The sequence below is a fragment of the Balaenoptera borealis genome (assembly GCF_965194805.1).
Source record: "Balaenoptera borealis genome assembly, chromosome: 3".
Classification (NCBI taxonomy): Eukaryota; Metazoa; Chordata; class Mammalia; order Artiodactyla; family Balaenopteridae; genus Balaenoptera; species Balaenoptera borealis.
In genome coordinates, this window is record NC_138866.1 from 149245654 (window position 1) to 149265341 (window position 19688).

A 19688-nucleotide genomic window follows, 5' to 3' on the forward strand; every position below is an offset into this window, starting at 1 on the left:
CACTTGGTCAAGAAGTTTAATTCATTTTAGTTTTCTCATCCCTCTCCTCAAAGTAACAACACTGGAAGTCATCTTAAATCTTATGTCTCAGAAGGTACTATCACTAAACTTTTCATTAACGACTTCAAAACTGACTGCAGGGAGGCAGGAAGCAATAGCACAAAATGTAAAGGAAGGTCCATTCAAGATGCAGTGTTCTCTCTCTATAACAGTTAAATTGTGTAAGTCCTATTACAAATAATAGGACAATAAATAGTTCTAAAAACTGCATTTCAATGTCCTATAACCACAAAAGGGCTGAAACCCAGCCTTTTAGTAAGGAAATGCCAATAAAAAATGTCTCTATTCTCTTTTTCATGTTCCTTCTGGGTTGGTCAGTTTTATTACTTGTACATTTAGTCTAGCTGCCTTGTTGATAGGAAAATCTTCTCATCACTTTCTGCACACATCTCACTTTTATTCTTTTCCTTTATGCATCTATGGTTCTCTTCCTTAACCTATCTCAAGCTTTTTCAAGGTAAGGTCATGTCTCATTCATTTTTGTAATGCTAAGTCTATCAAGTCTATCATGGAGACTAACCCAGAGTATACACTCAATGAACACTTAATGGGAATATGATGATGGAACACTAGTGTTACACAATTCACACAGCCCCGCCTTCACAAGGAAATAACTGGAAATTAAAAAGATGAAAGTTTCAATGACAGAAATTAAGAATGTTACACAACAAACTGTTTAAAACCAGGAAGCATTTCTGCTAACCAAAAAAGTAGATAAAATCTTGAGGAAGTCTGTTAACAAAGAGTGGAATAGGGGAAAATCTCCCAGGGGTGGTCAAAAAACATTATATATATATATATATATATATATATATATACTGTTTATACAATTTACATCTTAAAACAGGAAAGAAAAGTTATGAGTGAAAGGTTAGATAAAGACACAACAGCCAAATGTATACAAAAATAAAAGCAGGTTACAAGTTACAAGTACCATAACTTACAAGCTAAAAAAGTATGAAATGGTAGAGTGGATCGTTATATATGTATTTTTTGTAATTTCCCCAGTTTATCTGAAAACAATCTTTTCTGACATATATTCATAGGAATTTTAGATCAGTCATCTCCAAGTGCACAGAAATTACCTATATTTGCCTATAAACTAAGCACTGATAAAAGAATACTTAACATATCAATATTTAAGCATTCCAATATAAAAGGACTTTTCCCAACTTATTATTTTTTTCCCACCTAAGCTGATCTATATTTGACATTCAGGTTAATTACATGCATGTAAAAGCAGGCACAGTCCTCAAACTAACCTAAGGTAAACCAGCACACAAGTGTCCTTATTCCCGGACATAATTACATTTCCAGAGGCAAAGTGGTTCAAATGGGAACAAATAAGCTAACTTCCTTATGAAATAAACTAAACAGACACAAACTAAGGAGTGAAGGTGCTAAAGATTAATCCCACAAATCTTCCTCCTTCCTGTCCTGTAAATGCACAAGTGTGCACTGTGAGCATGTATGAACACTTCTCACCAACATCACTGGACACCAGGCCCTGGCATCAAGAGGTAGTGCAAGGCAGGGGGCCCCATCCACACAGAGGGAAGACGTAGTGCAGATTCTTGGAAGTGCCGATGGGATCAGATGCTGATGGGCCTTACAGTGATGTTTTACTTCATTATGTTCTATTTTGTTGCTCTACTATTTTGTTTGTTCCACTATTTTTGTAACTGCGGTGAAGTGGGAGGTTCAACTAGTCTAAGAACATTTACCCCATAAACTGTCTGAATCAAAATTTTTATTTATTCTTCCGCCAAACACAACTGATTTCCATCTACAATTTTTTTTAATTTAATTTTTATTTTATATTGGAGTATAGTTGATTTACAATATTGTGTTAGTTTCAGGTGTACAGCAAAGTTATTCAGTTATACATATATCCATTCTTTTTCAGATTCTTTTCCCGTACAGGTTATTACAGGATATGGAGTAGAGTTCCCTGTGCTATGCAGTAGGTCCTTGTTGATTACCTATTTTATATATAGCCGTGTGTATATGTTAATCCCAAACTCCTAATTTATCTCTCCTGCCCACCTTTCCCCTTTGCAGAGCACAGAATCTTAAAAGGGAAAGTTCAGGGTAGGCTTCTTGGAGGAGGTGCCATTCTTTCTAAGGATAGTAGAACCTCCTGGGGTGGCAGGAGGGAGCAGTGTGTCAAAGTTTGAGAAATATAAGAAAATATGGCAAAACTAAGGTACACGAGTGGAACTCCGGGTTTGGGAAAGAAATGAGAGTTGATACTGGAAACCTAGTGGGGACAAACAGAAAGGGGCCTTGTTACAATTATTTTTTAAAGTAAGAAACAGTGAGTCAACTGAAGAAAGGGCTGTGGCCTTGGCTAGGGAATGGTGACACTATGTCACTCGACTGAGAATGCGGGCCTATGGGGACGAGCCTGGGCCGCAGCAGGACTGGAACCGGGTCAGTGAACCTTCTCCAGCAAGGCTCTGCAGCACCGCACACACTGGTGGTAGACGGTCTCAAAGTCAGCGTCATTAACATAATAAGGATCTTCAATAATGAGTTGTTCCTGTGGATCCTAGCTCCCAAGTGTTCAATTTTCGCTCTGCAGTTTTCAACTTGATTACTTTTCCTATTCACATCTCTCAGGTTGCTTTCATCCATACATAGTATATAATCAAAAGTGGCAAAGACTTCTTTGGTAACTTGCCAGGCAACGTGACTCATGGGGATAACCATGCTTCTTCATGCAAGCCTGCCCCCGATAATCAGGAGGGTTTCCTAGTTCATACGTGGACACTGCTGCACTGTCTATCCTCCAAGTATCTGAAATGTTTTGATCAGTTACAAGTTTCCTGAAAACTGTTTCTGCGATGGGTGATCGACAGATGTTACCCAGACACACGAACAGCACTGACTTGGTCACCCGTATGGCCATCTTCCCGCGCGCATAGAGGTGCCCACTTGGATCATTATATTCTGACAAAAGGTACACTACCCTGGAGTTATAAGTCCTAAACACTTATGTGCCAAGTTAAGCCCTGAAATAGTCAAAAATATTGTGAGAGATATGTAGAAATATAATAGATATGGTAGCTATACTTCTGCATCTCTAAATAATTGAGTGCTACAGAAGCCTTCTTTTTAGGAATACAAAGAACACTTTAAAAAAGTTGATCACAGGGACTTCCCTCGTGGTCCAGCGGTTAAGACTCTGCATTCCCAATGCAGGGGGCCTGGGTTCAATCCCTGGTCAGGGAACTAAATCCTGCACGCTGCAACTAAGACCCGGTGCAGCCAAATAAGTAAATAAATAAATATTTTTTAAAAAGTTGATCACATATTAAAAGAAAACTCAAATTAAAAAATAGTTTAAAAGACTACATACTCTGATAACAAGGTAATCATGCTAAAAAAACAAATTTAAACATTGTATAAAAACGTTTAACCAATGATAATTTCTAAAATTATCTCCTAAACATCTCTTAAGCCAAAAAAGAAAAGAAAATCACAATTAAAATCTATGTTGAAAATGATTATAAAACACCAATTACCCAAATCTACATGTTGAAGCCAAATCTGACCTTAAGAAAACTAGCTTTAAAAATTTTCATTTTCAAAAAAAATTTCAAAGAATTTCATGACTTTTGAAATAAAGAAAAGAAAGGTAGTGAAGATGAAATCAGAAATTTATGATGTAGGGGGAAAAAAATAGGAGAACTGATTAACCAAAAAAAAGGGAGAAATAAAAACCAAGAGCTAGAGTTTTGGTGAAAAAAATGACAATAAAGCTGACACATCTTTGGCAAATCTAAATACAAAAATTTTTTTTAAATATATAAAATTAGTAATGAGATGTAACTACAGTGACTGAGACTAAAAATTATAATAGAATGATATATATATATATAAAACTCTACACTAGAAGGTTTACTATATCTATGAAATAGACACTTTTCTAGGAAAATAAAAATGGTAGAATTGACTCAAGAAGAGTAGAACATGTGAATAAACCAATAACCATGAAATTGATTTAAAAGATGCCCGAAAAAACCCTCAAAAAGTTTCCAGGCCTGAAGTGGTTTTAAGGTCTTTCAAGTCTTGGAAGTAGACTTGCTTGCTTGCTAAATATAAATTATTTTAGGGACTTCCCTGGTGGCGCAGTGGTTAAGAATCCGCCTGCCAACGCAGGGGACACGGGTTCGAACCCTGGTCCGGAAAGATCCCACATGCCACAGAGCAGCTAAGCCCGTGGTCCACAACTACTGAGCCTGCATGCTGCAACTACTGAAGCCTGTGTGCCTAGAGCCCGTGCTCTGCAACAAGAGAAGCCACTGCAATGAGAAGCCAGCACACTGCGACAAAGAGTAGCCCCCGCTCGCTGCAACTAGAGAAAGCCCGCATGCAGCAATGAGGACCCAATGCAGCCAAAAATAAACAAAAATAATTTTTTAAAAAATTGAAATTATTTTAGGGCATCTAAAAATTGGAAAGCTTACCACACATTTTACCAAATCAGCAAAGTTGTGAAAGAAATCAGACAAAAGACTTACTACAACAGACAGAACTGAAAGGAGAATAGACAATTCAACAATAATGGATGGAGACTTCAATACCTCACTCTAAATAACGGATAGAACAACTAAACTAGACAGAAGATCAAAAAGGAAACAGAAGACACTATAAACTAACTAGACCTAACAGACATCTATAGAACACTTCACTGAATAGCAGCAGAATACGCATTCTTCTCAAGTTTACATGGAATATTCTCCAGAATAGAACATACGTTAGGTCATAAAACATGCTTCAATGAATTTAAAAGGACTGAAGTCATACAAAGTATGTTCTCTGACCACAAGGTAATGAAATTAGACATCACTAATAAAAGGAAATTTGGGAAATTCACAAATACATAGAAATTAGACAGCACGCTACTAAACAATTGGCAAAGGAGAAATCACAAGGAAAATTAAAATTACTTGTAGATGAATGAAAACATAAACATAATATACCAAAACTTATGGGATGCAGTGAAAGCAATGCTTAGAGAGAAATTTATAGCTATGTACACTTATATTAAAAAGGAAGATCACACATCAATAACCTAACCTTCTACCTTCAGAAACTGGAAAAAGAATAGCACACCAACTTAAAGCAAATAAAAGGAAGAAAAAAATAAAGATTAGAGTGGAAATAAGTAAAATAGATAATAGAAAAATACAGGAAATCAATGAAACCAAAAGTTAGTTCTTTGAAAAGATCAATAAAATTGACAAATCTTAGGCTAGAATGACCAAGAAAAAAGAGAGAGGATTCAAATTACTAAAATCAGGAACGAAAAGAGAACATTACTACTGACCTTACAGAAATAAAAATGACTATCAGGGAATAGTATGGATAACTGTATGGCAACAAATTAGATAACCTAGATAAAATGAACAAATTCCTAGAAAGGCACAAACTATTGAAACCCACTGAAGAAGAAATAGAAAATGTGAGTAGAGCTATAATAAGAGATTGAATTATAAAAAAATACCATAAGTAATAAAAAAAAAAACTACCACAAAGAATCTAAAAAAGGGCAACTCATAGAAACAAGAGTAGAATGATGGTTGCCAGGGACTGGAGGGTAGGGGAAATTGGGAGATGTTGGTCAAAGGATACAAACTTCCAGTTATAAGATGAATAAGTTTTGGGGATCTAACATACAGCATGGTGATTATAGTTAACAATACTGTATAGACTTGAAAGTTGCTGAGAGTAAATCTTAAAAGTTCTCACTACAAAAGAAATGGTAATTATGTGAGGTGACTGAAGTGCTAACTAACCCTACTAGGGTAATCACTTTATAATGTGTAAGTGTATCAAATCAACACGTTGTACACCTTAAATTTACACAATACTTTATGTCAGTTAAATCTCAATAAAGCTGTTTAAAATTAAAAAAACACCCACAAAGAAAAGCTCAGGTCCAGATAGCTTCATTGGTGAATCCTACCAAACATTTAAAGAATTAATACAAATCCTTCACAAACTCTTTCAAAAAACAGAAGAGGAGGGAACACTCCCCAACTCATTTTTTGAGGCCTGTATTACTCTGATACCAGGATCCCAGAAATAGACATCACACGAAAACAGAACTATAGATCAATATTACTTACGACCATAGATGCAAAAATCTATGACAAAAATACAGATCTCCCTCAACTTATGATGGAGTTACATCCCAATAAACCCATCATAAACTGAAATTATCATTAAGACAGAAATGCATTTAATACACCTAACATACCGAATATCATAGCTTAGCCTAGCCTAGCCTACCTTAAATGTGCTCAGAACACTTACATTAACCTACAGTTGGGCAAAACAATCTAACACAAAGCCTATTTTATAATAAAATGTTGAGCATCTCATGTAATTTATGGAATGCCATTCTGAAAGTGAAATACAGAATGGTTGTATGGATAGAGAATGGTTCTAAGTGTATTGGCTGTTTACCCTAGTGACAGTGTGGCTGACTGGGAGCTACGGCTCACTGCCACTGCCCAGCATCAGGAGAAAGTATCTTACTGCATATCGCTAGCCTGGGAAAAGATCAAAATTCAAAACTTGAAGTGTGGTTTCTACTGAATGTGTATCACTTTTGTACCGTCATGAAGTCGAAAAATTATAAGTTCAACCATCATGTGTCAGGGATTCTATTTCTTATTAGCAAACAGAATCCAGCAATGTATAAAAAGAATTATGCACCATGACCAAGAAGTTTTATTCCAAGAATGTGAGATTGGTTTAACACACAAAAATCAATCAATATAATACATCATATTAATAGAACAAAAGACAAAACATCACACGGTTATCTCAATAGATGTGGGAAAAGCATCTGACAAAATCCAACATCCTTCCATGATAAAAACATTCAACAAACTAGGAATAGAAGGAAACACCCTCAACCTGATAAAGGGCATCTCTGAAAAACCCACAGCTAACGTCATACTTAACTGTGGAAGTCTAAAATTTCCTGCATAAGATAAGGAACAAGACAAGGATGTCCACTTTGACCACTTCTATTCAACATTGTACTGGAGGTTCTAGTCAAGGTCATTAGGCTATATGGAATGTAAAATGGTATAACAGCTTTGGAAAAGAGCCTGGGAATTTCTCAAAGGGTTAAACAAAGAGTTACCGTATGACCCAGCAATTCCATTCCTAAGTATATACCCAAGAGATTGAAAACATTAAATCCACATAAAAAATTGTACACACATGTTCATTGCAGCATTATTTATAACAGCCCAAAGTGGAAATGACCCAAATACCCATCAACTGATGAACAGATAAACAAAATGTGGAGTACCTATGGAATGTTATTCAGACATTACAAGGAATAAACTACTAGGACTTCCCTGGTGGCACAGTGGTTGGGCCTTCGTGCTCCCAATGCAGGGGGCCTGGGTTTGATCTCTCATCAGGGAACTGGATCCTACATGCATGCCGCAACTAAGAATTTGCATGCCACAACTAAGGAGCTAGCGAGCCGCAACTAAGGGGCACACCTGTTGCAACTAAGACCCAGCGCAACCAAATAAATAAATGAATATTAAATAAACAATAAATAAAAGAAATAAACTACTGATACACACTACAACATGGATGAACTTTGAAAATATTATGTTAAAGAAGCCAGACATAATTGGCCATATATTCTTTTTTAAAAAATAAATAAATTTATTTATTTATGGATGGCTATGTTGGGTCTTCATTGCTGTGCGTGAGCTTTCTCTAGTTGTGGCGAGCAGGGGCTACTCTTCATTGCAGTGCGCGGGCTTCTCATTGTGGTGGCTTCTCTTGTTGTGGAGCATGGGCTCTAGGCACGCGGGCTTCAGTAACTGTGGCACGTGGGCTCAGTAGTTGTGGCATGCGGGCTCTAGAGCGCAGGCTCAGTAGTTGTAGCTCATGGGCTTAGTTGCTCCGCGGCATGTGGGATCTTCCCAGACCAGGGCTCAAACCCATGTGGTTTAGAATCCCCTGCACTGGCAGGTGGATTCTTAACCACTGCCCCACCAGGGAAGTCCAATTGGCCATATATTCTATGATACCTTCAAATGAAATACCCAGAATAAGCAAATTCTTAGAGACAAAGTAGATTAGTGATTGTCATGGATTGGGGATAAGGATGGATGATGACGGACTGCTTAATGGGTATGCGTTTCCTTTTGGGGTGATAAAAACGTTCTAGAATTAGCAATGGTTGTACAGCATTGTGAATATAATAAAAACCACTGAACTGTATAACTTAAACAGGTGAATTTTATGTTACCTAAATTATATCTCAACAAAAAAAGAAATGTATGTACAATAGTCCCCCATTATCTGCAGTATCATTTTCTGTGGTTTCAGTTACCTGTGATCAACCATGGTCCAAAAATATTTAATGGAAAATTCCAGAAATAAACAATTCATAAGTTTTAAACTGCACGCCATTCTCAGTAGTGTTATGAAATCTCAAGCCATCCTGGAGTGGGACATGAATTATCCCTTTGTCCAGCATATCCTACCTGTTAATAACTTAGTAGCTGTCTCAGTTATCAGATCAACTGTTGCAGTATTGCAGTGCTTGTGTTCAAGTAGCCTTGATTTTACTTAATGAGGGCCCCAAAGTGCAAGAGTAGCGATGCTGGCAATTTGGATATGCCAAAGAGAAGCTGTGAAGTGCTTTCATTAAGTGAAAAGGTGCAAGTTCTCGACTTAATAAGGAGAGAAAAAATACCATTTGCTGAAGTTGCTAAGATCTACTGTATGAAAGAATATTCTATCCATGAAATTGTGAAGGAAAAAGAAATTTATGCTAGTTTTGCTGTTGCACTCCAAACTGCAAAAGTTATGGCCATAGTGCATTATAAGTGTTTAGTTAAGATGGAAAAGGCATTAAATTTATACAATAAGATATTTTGAGAGAGACCACATTCACGTAACTTTTATTACAGTGTATTGATATAACTGTTTTATTTTATTATTTGTTATTTAATATTTTACCATGCCTAATTTATAAATTAAACTCTATCATGGGTACACAGGTATAGGAAAAAACGTATACATAGGGCTCAGTATTATCTGCAATTTCAGGCATCCACTGGGGGTACTGTAATGTATCCCCATGGATAAGGGGGGATTACTGTACTGAAACAAAGTAAGATGTATTCCAGGTATACAAGTACAATTTAATATTTAAAATATATAATTAATAAAAAGGCCAAAAGAGAAAACTTACAAGACTATTACAATTCGACAAAATTTAACTTTAACAAAATTTAACTTCCATTCTTGATAAGAATTCTTAGAAAAATAAGAATAAAAGAATACATCAATGGAAAACAGTATGGGGGTTCCTTAAAAAACGAAAAATAAGAGTTGCCACATGATCCTGCAATCCCATTCCTGGGCTTATATCTAGAGAAAACTATAATTCAAAAAGATACGTGCACCCCAATGTTCACTGCAGCACTATTTACAATAGCCAAAACATAGAAACAACCTAAATGCCCATTGACAGATGAATGGATAAAGAAGATGTGGTATATATACAGAATGAAGTATTACTCAGCCATAAAAAAGAATGAAATAATGCCATTTGCAGCAACATGGATGGACCTAGAGATTATCATGCTAAGTAAGTTAGAAGGAGAAAGATAAATACCATATGATATCACTTATATGTGTAATTTAAAATATGACATATGAACTTACCCACGACACAGAAACAGACTCACAGTCCTAGAGAACAGACTTGTGGTTGCCAAGGGGGAGGGGGGCTAGGGAGGGATGGATTGGGAGTTTGGGGTTAGCAGATGCAAATTATTATACATAGAATGGATAAACAACAAGGTCCTACACAGGGAACTATATTCAATATCCTGTGATAAACCATAATGGAAAAGAATATGAAAAAGTATGTATATATAGGTATAACTGAATCACTTTGCTGTATAGTAGAAATTAACACATTATAAATCAACTATACTTCAATAAAATAAATTTAAAAAAAAGAACATATCAACATGATGTGGACCCCAGCTGTCATAAAATTTTATCATAATGTTCTGAAATGTGCACAAATATAACAGTACTACTATTATAACAATACATTATAAAACCAAGATAAATTTATACAGTATTAAGTAGGAATAAAATGACACCAAAAAATCCAAATTAATAATTTAATGTCATACTGTTTTGCTGGAATTACATCCTGTTTACAACATGAATACGCCTCAGGTTCTTTTGTGTTTAGCATTCTTACGCTGCCCTGGGCTGTATAATGAATCAAATTTCACACTATTTTTCTCTATCAGAACTACCACCAGGCCTCCATTTGCACAGCCCATCTTGACATCATTAGGTGATCAATAAGATGTTGGAGGCAAAGAATAAGGAGCATCTAGGATAATTTGAGGTCTTTGTTTTTGGGGGTGACTGGCTAAATAGTAATCTTTAAGTAAAACAGGAATACTTGGGTTGGGAGGGGTGGCTAGATTACTTTTGATGATGAATTTGTGGTACCTGAGGGACAGCTAGATGGAGCTGTCTAGTAGGTAAATGGATGTGTGGATTTGAAGTCTGGGCCTGAAACAGAAATTTAGAAGAATGGTGGCTTGAAGCCAAAGAAGAACCTGTAAAGTTATGGTTAGAGAAGCAGAAGAATCTTTCAAAAGAAACACATGAGGGAAGTCAAGGGAAGAGAATTTTTTAACAGCAGTGTTAATTTCCACAGAGGCAGCAATTAGGGTTGAAATGAATTCTATTAATTGGCAGGTGATGGTGACTTCTGGGAGAGGGGTGAGAAAGAGACAGTAAGGTCAGTTATTTAAAGAAGCTTGGCTGCCAAGGAAAGCAGAGAGAGCAGTGCCTGGAAGATAGAGATTATTCTTTCTAGTCTGAAGAGAGAAAGTCAGTGGAGGGGAAGAGGCTGATGACTTAAAGTCTATGAGAACAAAACTTTGTTTAGGTCGCCTCTCTGCCCCCAGCATCTATTAGGGTGTTAGTGTTTGGGACACAGCAAACACTCAAAAATATCAATATTTGCTGAATGTTGAATGAAGAAAGGAAAAGGGTGGGGTCAAGCAAGAAGGGGAGGGTCTTAGTAAGGAGGATGGGGAAGAGGCGATGGAGAGGGAAAAAAACATTTTTTTGATCATCCGTTAAACTTCAGATTCTTTATGTTCAAAATCTTTGAAATAACCCTGAAAAGAAGGCATTATTGTCTCCATTTTACAGTCCATCAAAGCAAAGAGATCAGGTACCCAAGGTCATTCATCTGTTGAGGGATAGAGACAGTAAGCAGACATGGCTTTATCTGCACATAAAGCTCCTGCTCTTCCACTGCACTCTGAAAATGAACATATAAAATATGAAAGTAAAATAATTTGCTGAAAATAAGGGGAAAGAAGTTGAGTTGGAAGAGGGTAGTAAAAGTATCTACTAACACCTGAGGAGGATGGACAAGGAGCTGACCCAGGTCAAGTAAAAGGAGTGATGAGCAGTGTTGAGGACCTAACTGAAATTAATACTGGAGCAGCCCCAGTCTGCATGCCTTTGTGATTAAGTCTAGTTGGTCTCAGCAGGAGTTTGTAAGGTGAATGCATGAAAGTGTGCATGGGGTGAGAGCAGTTCAAGTAATCATGTAGATCTAATTTGGATAAGGAAGGAGTGAAGCCAGGAGGTAGCTGGGATACCCAGAGAAAATGGAGAGGTCAAGGGCTTATTTTTTAGAGTTTACAATATTGAATGAGAAGCAATTTTAATGGCGCAAAGGAAGGGTCTTCAATCACCATCATCTCTATTTCACTTCAACAAACTTCTCTAACCGCCCGCTCTTGCTGAGCTGCCCTACTTCTGTAATTTGCTTTTATGACAATATTAAAAACAAGGGACACATTTGTTCTGGGTTACCTGATCCCTTGTAGTTAAATAAATATTTGCCCCAGACAAGGAGCTTATTAAAAATGAACAATGGAGACCATCAAATTTCATAACTCTACAAAGGCTCTGTCCTTCACCCGCCACCCCACCTAGCACAAGATAGGGCCAGTGAACAACAGCAGTGACAAAAAGCTGAGCGGAGAACCACCAGAGTTCTTGAATACCTGACTTAACACAAAGATTAACCTAACCCTTTTGTTTCCAGATACTTCCACTTAGTATAGTGGGGCTATTTTCCAATAGAAGTGTACTTATTTTGTGTGAGTCAGTCAGCCAGATGTGAGATATAAAACTGTGCTTACTATAACTTTTCAGAAATATATCTTTTTCAGAAATTGAAGTGTCTTACTATCATCAATATTAGATTGTCTCTTCTGAGATTGCTGTTATCTAAATAGTAGCAAGGAAATCTCTTTTTGATTGGACAAAAGTGATTGTAAAGAAAATACAGAACCATTAGAAATGTGGTAGTCCCATGACTTTACATCCACCTCAGAGGGTACCACAAACCTACCCCACCTATAGGTTTTCTGGACTTAACAAAAGCCCATCAATCCCAGTCATAGATAGCCTGATACCTCCACAGTCTAGTCTCACAAACCCAAGAAAACCCCAGAACCTCAATATTATCAGCCAGGGAACACTAGAGAGTCAGTGTTTATCACTAACTAGTTAGCAAATGTATGAAGCTTATTACCCTCAACAAGCCATATTTATGAAACTATAATTAGCTTCATAGAGAAAGCTAAGAAAGTAGTAGGTATATTTGCAGTTCAAAGAATAGAAGGAAAATGAGAGTAGAAATATCTGATCTGTATACCTTTGGAGATCAAGTAAAATACTGGCCAGGGTGGTTAAGTGACCTAACATAACTTTCATTTCTTATGTTCATGTGACCTCCATGTAGGACTATGGCTACAGCAGAATAAAAAGCTCAGGACTATTAACTCATCTCAAAAATCCAACTACTAAAAAAAAAAAAAAAAAAAAAAAAAAAAAAATCCAACTACTGTTCTATATAAACATATATAAGTCACATAGATTAATCTCCCTTTGGCCTAACAGACCAGACCAGTGCTTTTCAAACTACAGGTAGTGAAATTGATTTTGTGGGTTACAACCTGATTTTATACAAAATGAAATATAAAAACATCAAGATGCATCACATATAGTATGTTTTGGTGAAAATCTTTTTCTAGTGTGTGTGTATGAAATTAATATTTATTTCTTACTGTCAGTTACAGTCAAAAACAGTCTGAAAGCCACTAGACTAGACTGCAACAGAATCAATCAGCAACAATGACTCATTTCCAAAGTCTAAATACTTTTTCAAAATTATTGACTTAATCCTCATGTAGCAGTCCAGCGAAGGAGATAAGAACAGTTATGCCTTGTTTGAAAATAGCTGGTCTCATTTTGAAAGTCAAACAGAAGTCTTGAGGGAATTAATTTTCAATCCATTTAACATATGCTAACTCCAAAAAAAAAATGAACTGAGAATTCATAATACTGCTCCCTCTAAATATGCATTTCCTCCAAAATTAAAGATGTCATTAGTATAAAAGTTCTACTTCAGTGACAGAAAGGAAGAAGAGATCTAAAGGCATGGGTTTATTTTTTGACATTTTTCCCTACATAAAAGTTTTTCAATCTCTGTGAAACTCATTTTTATATTTGCTAACCACTACTGAACCTAAATGAACCCACCACTTACAACAACTCTCATCTTAAAACATATTTTGATAGAAACTAAGAAGTTACTAGTATGTTAGTAAGAATTACCCAGTCCACTTTGAAACGGTACCTCCACTTTTGGGGAGCCTTCAAGACTCTATAATCAGGCTTAGGGAATCCACTCAGAGCTTGAGTTTCAGTGATCAAGTGGGAGTAGTTGATTCACAAGCACCGTTTATCTGCCAACGAAGTCCAGCTTAGTTTGCCCCCAAATCCTGAAGCTATGTGGACCCTCTAGAGATGGCTCATCACACTCAGAAATCTGGAGGGGTAATATTAATGGGAAGTCCCCACAACTCCCAGAGCCTAAAGCCAACTTACTATTATAAAGTCACAGGGAAACTGCTGAAAGACACACTTGCCAAACCACAAAAACATTTACTGAGACTTTACTAGGTCTGGTGTTTCTAGGAGGTAATTATTAGGTACTTAATTAGCAAACACTTCCTTCATGTGTATTTTCACATTTGATTACTAGGAAAAAGGGTGAGACTAAGAATTATCACTCTCCCTGTTTTACAAAGAGGTTGTAATAAAAAAAGATGCCCAAACCTAACAAACCAAGAGAGTGGTAGAATGAGGTGCTAATCTTTTAACTCCTGGTCTAGTTGTCTTTCCCGACATGGCAGGAAGTCTTGCTCAGAAATCTGGAGGATGTCACTCTAAATGTCTGAGCTCACCAATCATTAGATTATTTCACTCTTTTTAACCTCTACGTGGCTCTCTGTAACCCTACAGGTGGTACTTACCTAACTACAGCGAATTCTTATCAAGTAAGAAGATATAGTAGAAAAATTCAATTACTACCTCCATTTTAATCAGCTGAAAGGAGATTACATATACAAATGGCAGTGATACACTGTACATAGGAAAATGCTGTTACAGAGATTGGGAATGCAGTAAACTGGCAAGAAGTTACACAGGCTAGTAGTAGTAGTTCTTATGATTTAGCTTCTAGGCTCTACTGAACCAGTAACTCTCGTAACTACCCTACCTGATGTTCAAAGTAGATGTGTTCTCTCACACATAAAGGTTTTAGAACTTACACTAAGTCAACATCATGCTACTCATTCAGAATTGATTTTAATGGGTCTCTGCTTTCTTTAAATGCACAACTAATATTTATTTTTATATTGCCTTGTGTCAAAGGGCTTTCAAAGAGATATAGACTAAAGATAATATAATAAATGTTACAATAGTAAATGTTCTCTGACTGAAGATTTCCAGCTTCACAGAAACTTGTGAGCCCTACAAACACACATATATGTATGGTCTTTTTACATACCGCCAAATGCTTCTTTAGTCCTTTACCTAATCTGATATCACATTTCTTATGTTCTTGTGGCATTCTTAATAATCTGGGATTAAGACACTTAATTAAGTTGTCTTTAGGTGAATTTCTTAAGCTAAGTCTTGGTTCTCTTATGGGGATATCTACCTCATAGTAGTGTTATTATATATACTCATTCTAACTTGATAATCAAGACACATATACATTATTGATAGAATGTCATATATGATACATATATTCTGCCTAACTTGTAACCAAAGAAAATAATTCAATTAAATATTTGTGCTTATTAAATTGAGAAAGATTTTTAAAAGTTTGAATCATCTACTTTTAATGAATATGTGAAAAAACAAGTATTCTCTTATTCTGGTAGTGGGTAAGATAAGATAGTGAAATCTTTGTAATACAAACCTTTAAAACATGCACATGCCCCTTGACTCAGAAATATAATTTCCAGAGACTTGTCCTAAGGAAATAACAATTAAGCCAAAAGAATGTTTCTCAGAGTATTCTTTTATAGTATAAAACTGGAAATAAAATAAGTGTCTTACAATAGCAAGTAGCTATAATTTATAAAAATAGGTCCATGCCATAAATTACCAGATGGCTACTACAAATAATGTTATAAAAACATATTCACTGCCATTGAAAGTCTTCTAAAGATACAGTGTTTAGAGGGGAAAAAGGTTGCAAAACTGTATATATTACAAAAATTATGTACTTACACATATAGGTACATATTCATGATGCTTGTAAGTATGTCTAGGGATGTTAATCTTTCTACAGTGAACATTATTACTTGTGTAATAACTGTAACTCTGTCACACAGGTGAAATTAATATATAACATGAAGGTCAGTCCATTCTCTCTTTTAAATAAGGATAGTTTAAATAGTTTACAGTATGAGTAAATTGTTTTCAGTGCAAGGAACACTATTAACTGTTAAGGGTCCTCTATAGTTAGTACTTCTATTCTGTGGTGAAGGAGAAATTTAAAAAAATTCTAATCAGTTACAGACATTTTAATAAAATACATTAAAGATGAATTATTAGAAAATTAAAATTAAAAGGCATACAAATACAAACCTCAATTTTAAACCAGATTCACAAACAAAAAGTTACTCTATCAAATTGCTAAAACATTTCTAAACTCTTGCTCTCAATTTCTGTATCTATCTTGTCACTGACAGGTAACAAACAGTCCACAGACCATGCTTTCAGTACTGCTTGAAATGATTAAGAAATCTTTTTGCAGTGGGCTAACAACCGTATTAAGTGGACTATATTTTGATCAGACATCTGGAGACTCTTCTGCAATAGAAGATATTTCTCTAATAAACAGGAATATTTGGGCTCTTCCTCTACTATATTTATTAGTCTATAATGTTTTTCTAATGCTAATAGACATTTTCAACAAAGTCATATATCATTTTAAACCATCAGTCATTTTCCAAAAGAATCAAACACAATCTCATATAGTGGAATTAAGAGAATTAATATTCTTCAAATCATGGGGCAACAAGTAGTCATTAGGGCATTCCAAAGGGGATATGCCAGATATACAGATTCACCTGGCTGATGGAAAATGTAAATGTTGGTATTGAGACTTTAAGTTGCCTGTTTGCTCCCAGGGTTAAGCTGAAGAAAATGAGACAGTTTGCCAGTCTCAAACTGGCAATGTGAATATAGTCTCTTGGGGAAAGGCTGAGTGAGCCTGTGCCACTCTACCTGAGGAATGAACCAACGATGGACTTCTGTGGACTCAGGTAAAAGTAATACAGATTATAAACATCTTACTTTATGTCGAGATTGAAAAGAATTTAAGTGTCAACTGATTCTCTGAAAATATGTAGCCTGGTCTCCAGAAATAAAGGTTCACAGTCTAGCAGTTTACTGTCAAGGCCAAAAAAAAAAATGGAAAGTGCTATGGATCAGAAACTGAGGATTCCCAACCAGAATTTACATTAATAAGAGGATAGGGAAACACTTTAATTATTCAATTACAATGTTTTAAAATTGCTGCAAGTTTAATCTGTTGGTAGAAAAACAAAAAAATACACCTAGTACAGTGCCTTACATACAGTAGGTACTCAATAAAAGTTCAATAAGAGTTCAGCTCTTTGAACTGTCATAGAGGGGTAAGTCAAATGCTTAATTCTTAAGTTTTAACAAGTGAGAGGTGGAGAGCTAGATCAAAAATATGATGAGCAATGAATGATTTACCATGAAAGGAACAGAAAGACTCTAGTAGAGTTAAGCAAAAGACAGAGGCAGAATCCAGAACTACAAAGAAGCCTCAAGAGAAAGCTGTGAAGTAGTAAATGAAGCTTCTAAAATAGTCAAAGGGAATAGGAAGATGCAACTTTGTAGGACTGAAGCCCTAAAGGAAAAAATTTCTCACTGAAAGCTAAGAATGGTGAAATTCAATCCAAGAAGAAGCTTGGAGTATTAGATTCTTTTTCCCCACCTCATACAAAGTGTGCTTTTAAAATTGAGGCATTATATACACAAATTGAGGCATTATATACATAATAGTGCATAAATCCCCATGTGCAAGCTTGATAAATTTTTACATACGTACAAACCCAGATCAAGATACAGAACATTTCCAGTGCCTCCTACCAGTCAGTAACCCCACCACCACCTCCACCTACCACAAACTGATCACCATTGATCAGCTTTGCCTGTTTCTGAACATCATGGGATCATACAGAAGGTACTGTCTTGCGTCTGGCTTTTTTCACTCAACCTTATATTTCTGAGATTCATCCATATTTTTGTGGGCATCAGTAGTCTGCCCCTTTTTATTGCTGGGTAGTACTCCACTATACAAACATACTACAAATTTGCTTATCCGTTCTCGTGTTGATGGACATCTGGGTTGTTTTCAGTCTTCTGCTATTATGGATAAAGCTGCCATGTACAAGCATTACTGTACAAGTCTTTTGGTGGACATAAACACCCATTTCTCTTGGGTATATGCCTAGAACAGACTGCCAAATCACAAGGCAGGCGTATGTTTAACTACAGTAGATCAGGCCAGTTTTCTAAAGTGGTTATATCAACTTACTCTCCTATTAAAGATGTTTGAGAGTTCTCATATAAAGTTAATTTTTTTTTTAATTTTAATTTATTTACTTATTAATTTATTTATTTATTTATGGCTGGGTTGGGTCTTCGTTTCTGTGCAAGGGCCTTCTCCAGTCGCGGCGAGCGGGGGCCACTCCTCATCGGGATGTGCGGGCCTCCCACCATCGCGGCCTCTCTTGTTGCGGAGCACAGGCTCCAGACGCGCAGGCTCAGTAACTGTGGCTCACGGGGCCCAGCCGCTCTGCGGCATGTGGGATCTTCCCAGACCAGGGCTCGAACCCGTGTCCCCTGCATCGGCAGGCAGACTCCCAACCACTGCGCCACCAGGGAAGCCCCAGAAGGTTAACTTTTAAAAAGCTCTTTAATTGAAACACAAGAGCTTTAAGACTTCCTGGTTTTTGTATTGTTTTTTGTTTTTCCATTTTTTAGAGTAGGGGTACATAAGCAGAGTGCTCACACCTCAGGGGATACACAAGATGATTTTAGAGGGTCTGAGAAGAAAATAGTACAACTTCTATCTTAGTTTCTTATTCTTTCACCTAAAAAGTAAATTTTACTAATATCCAATACATCAATTAACACTAGTTTGCTTATTTAGATAGTTATATTTATTCACTTTAGGCATACTGTGACTTATTGCCATTTGTGTGTGCCTGGTTGAGTAGAATTATGGAACATCTACTTCTAACAGAATTCTCGCTAAATGAACAAGTGGCTAAAGGAGTCCTACAAAGATGACACTAATAATGTAAGCACAAGCAAACAAGGAAATGGCCAAGCTGACAGTTCTATTCTATAATATCTCTTTAGAAGATAAAAACTGTGACAATCTAGTCAGATCTCACAAGAAGGAGGCAAAAATATTCCAAAAATTAGTACTTTTTAAAATATAAACTTAATCTAGTACTATTAATGACATTCTGCCAATAAGAATTTTAAAACATAAAATATCTATATCATCTGTCATCCCTATTAGTTTTTTCGTATGTATCTTATAATAGGTATAATAGTACAAAGTACATGTATATGTAATTTTAAAGTAAATTTACACATAGTAGAGATGCATGCTCTATTTTTTTTTTTTTTACCAACAAGGTACACAATCAAAAGCCTTCAGAGGGACTTCCCTGGTGGTTCAGTGGTAAAGAATCCGCCTTCCAATGTAGGGGACTCGGGTTCGATCCCTGGTCAGGGAACTAAGATCCCACATGCCATGGGGCAACTAGGCCTGCGCGCCTCAACTGGAGAGAAGAACTAGAGAGAAGCCCGCATGCCGCAGTGAAAGATCCTGCATGCCCCAACTAAGACCCTATGTGGCCAAAAATAAAAAATAAATAAAACATTTTTTTAAAATTAAAAAAAAAAGGCTTCAGAGACTCTTGTTTTAGCATAAGTATTTTTTAGTATTAAGCTAGTTAATCCTTAGGCATAAATGAACTTCTAATTTTTAAAGTCATATACAGCAAGTATACTCCATTAGAAACAGCCAGCTGCTACTTAATGTTAAAATAATACATCTGAAAAGGAAGGAGGACAACAATCAACTGGGAAGAGGC

At 36.2% G+C, this 19688-nt stretch overlaps 1 protein-coding gene and 1 pseudogene across 7 annotated transcripts in view; both read right to left on the minus strand.

Annotated features, from left to right (window-relative positions):
* HDGFL3 (HDGF like 3) overlaps positions 1-19688 on the minus strand; it is a 78277-nt gene that overhangs the window by 54873 nt on the left and 3716 nt on the right. The gene's annotated exons all lie outside the window — the stretch shown is intronic.
* On the minus strand, positions 1717-18217 carry LOC309627024 (low molecular weight phosphotyrosine protein phosphatase pseudogene; annotated as a pseudogene). The gene has a single exon. The product of its transcript is annotated as a low molecular weight phosphotyrosine protein phosphatase pseudogene (transcript).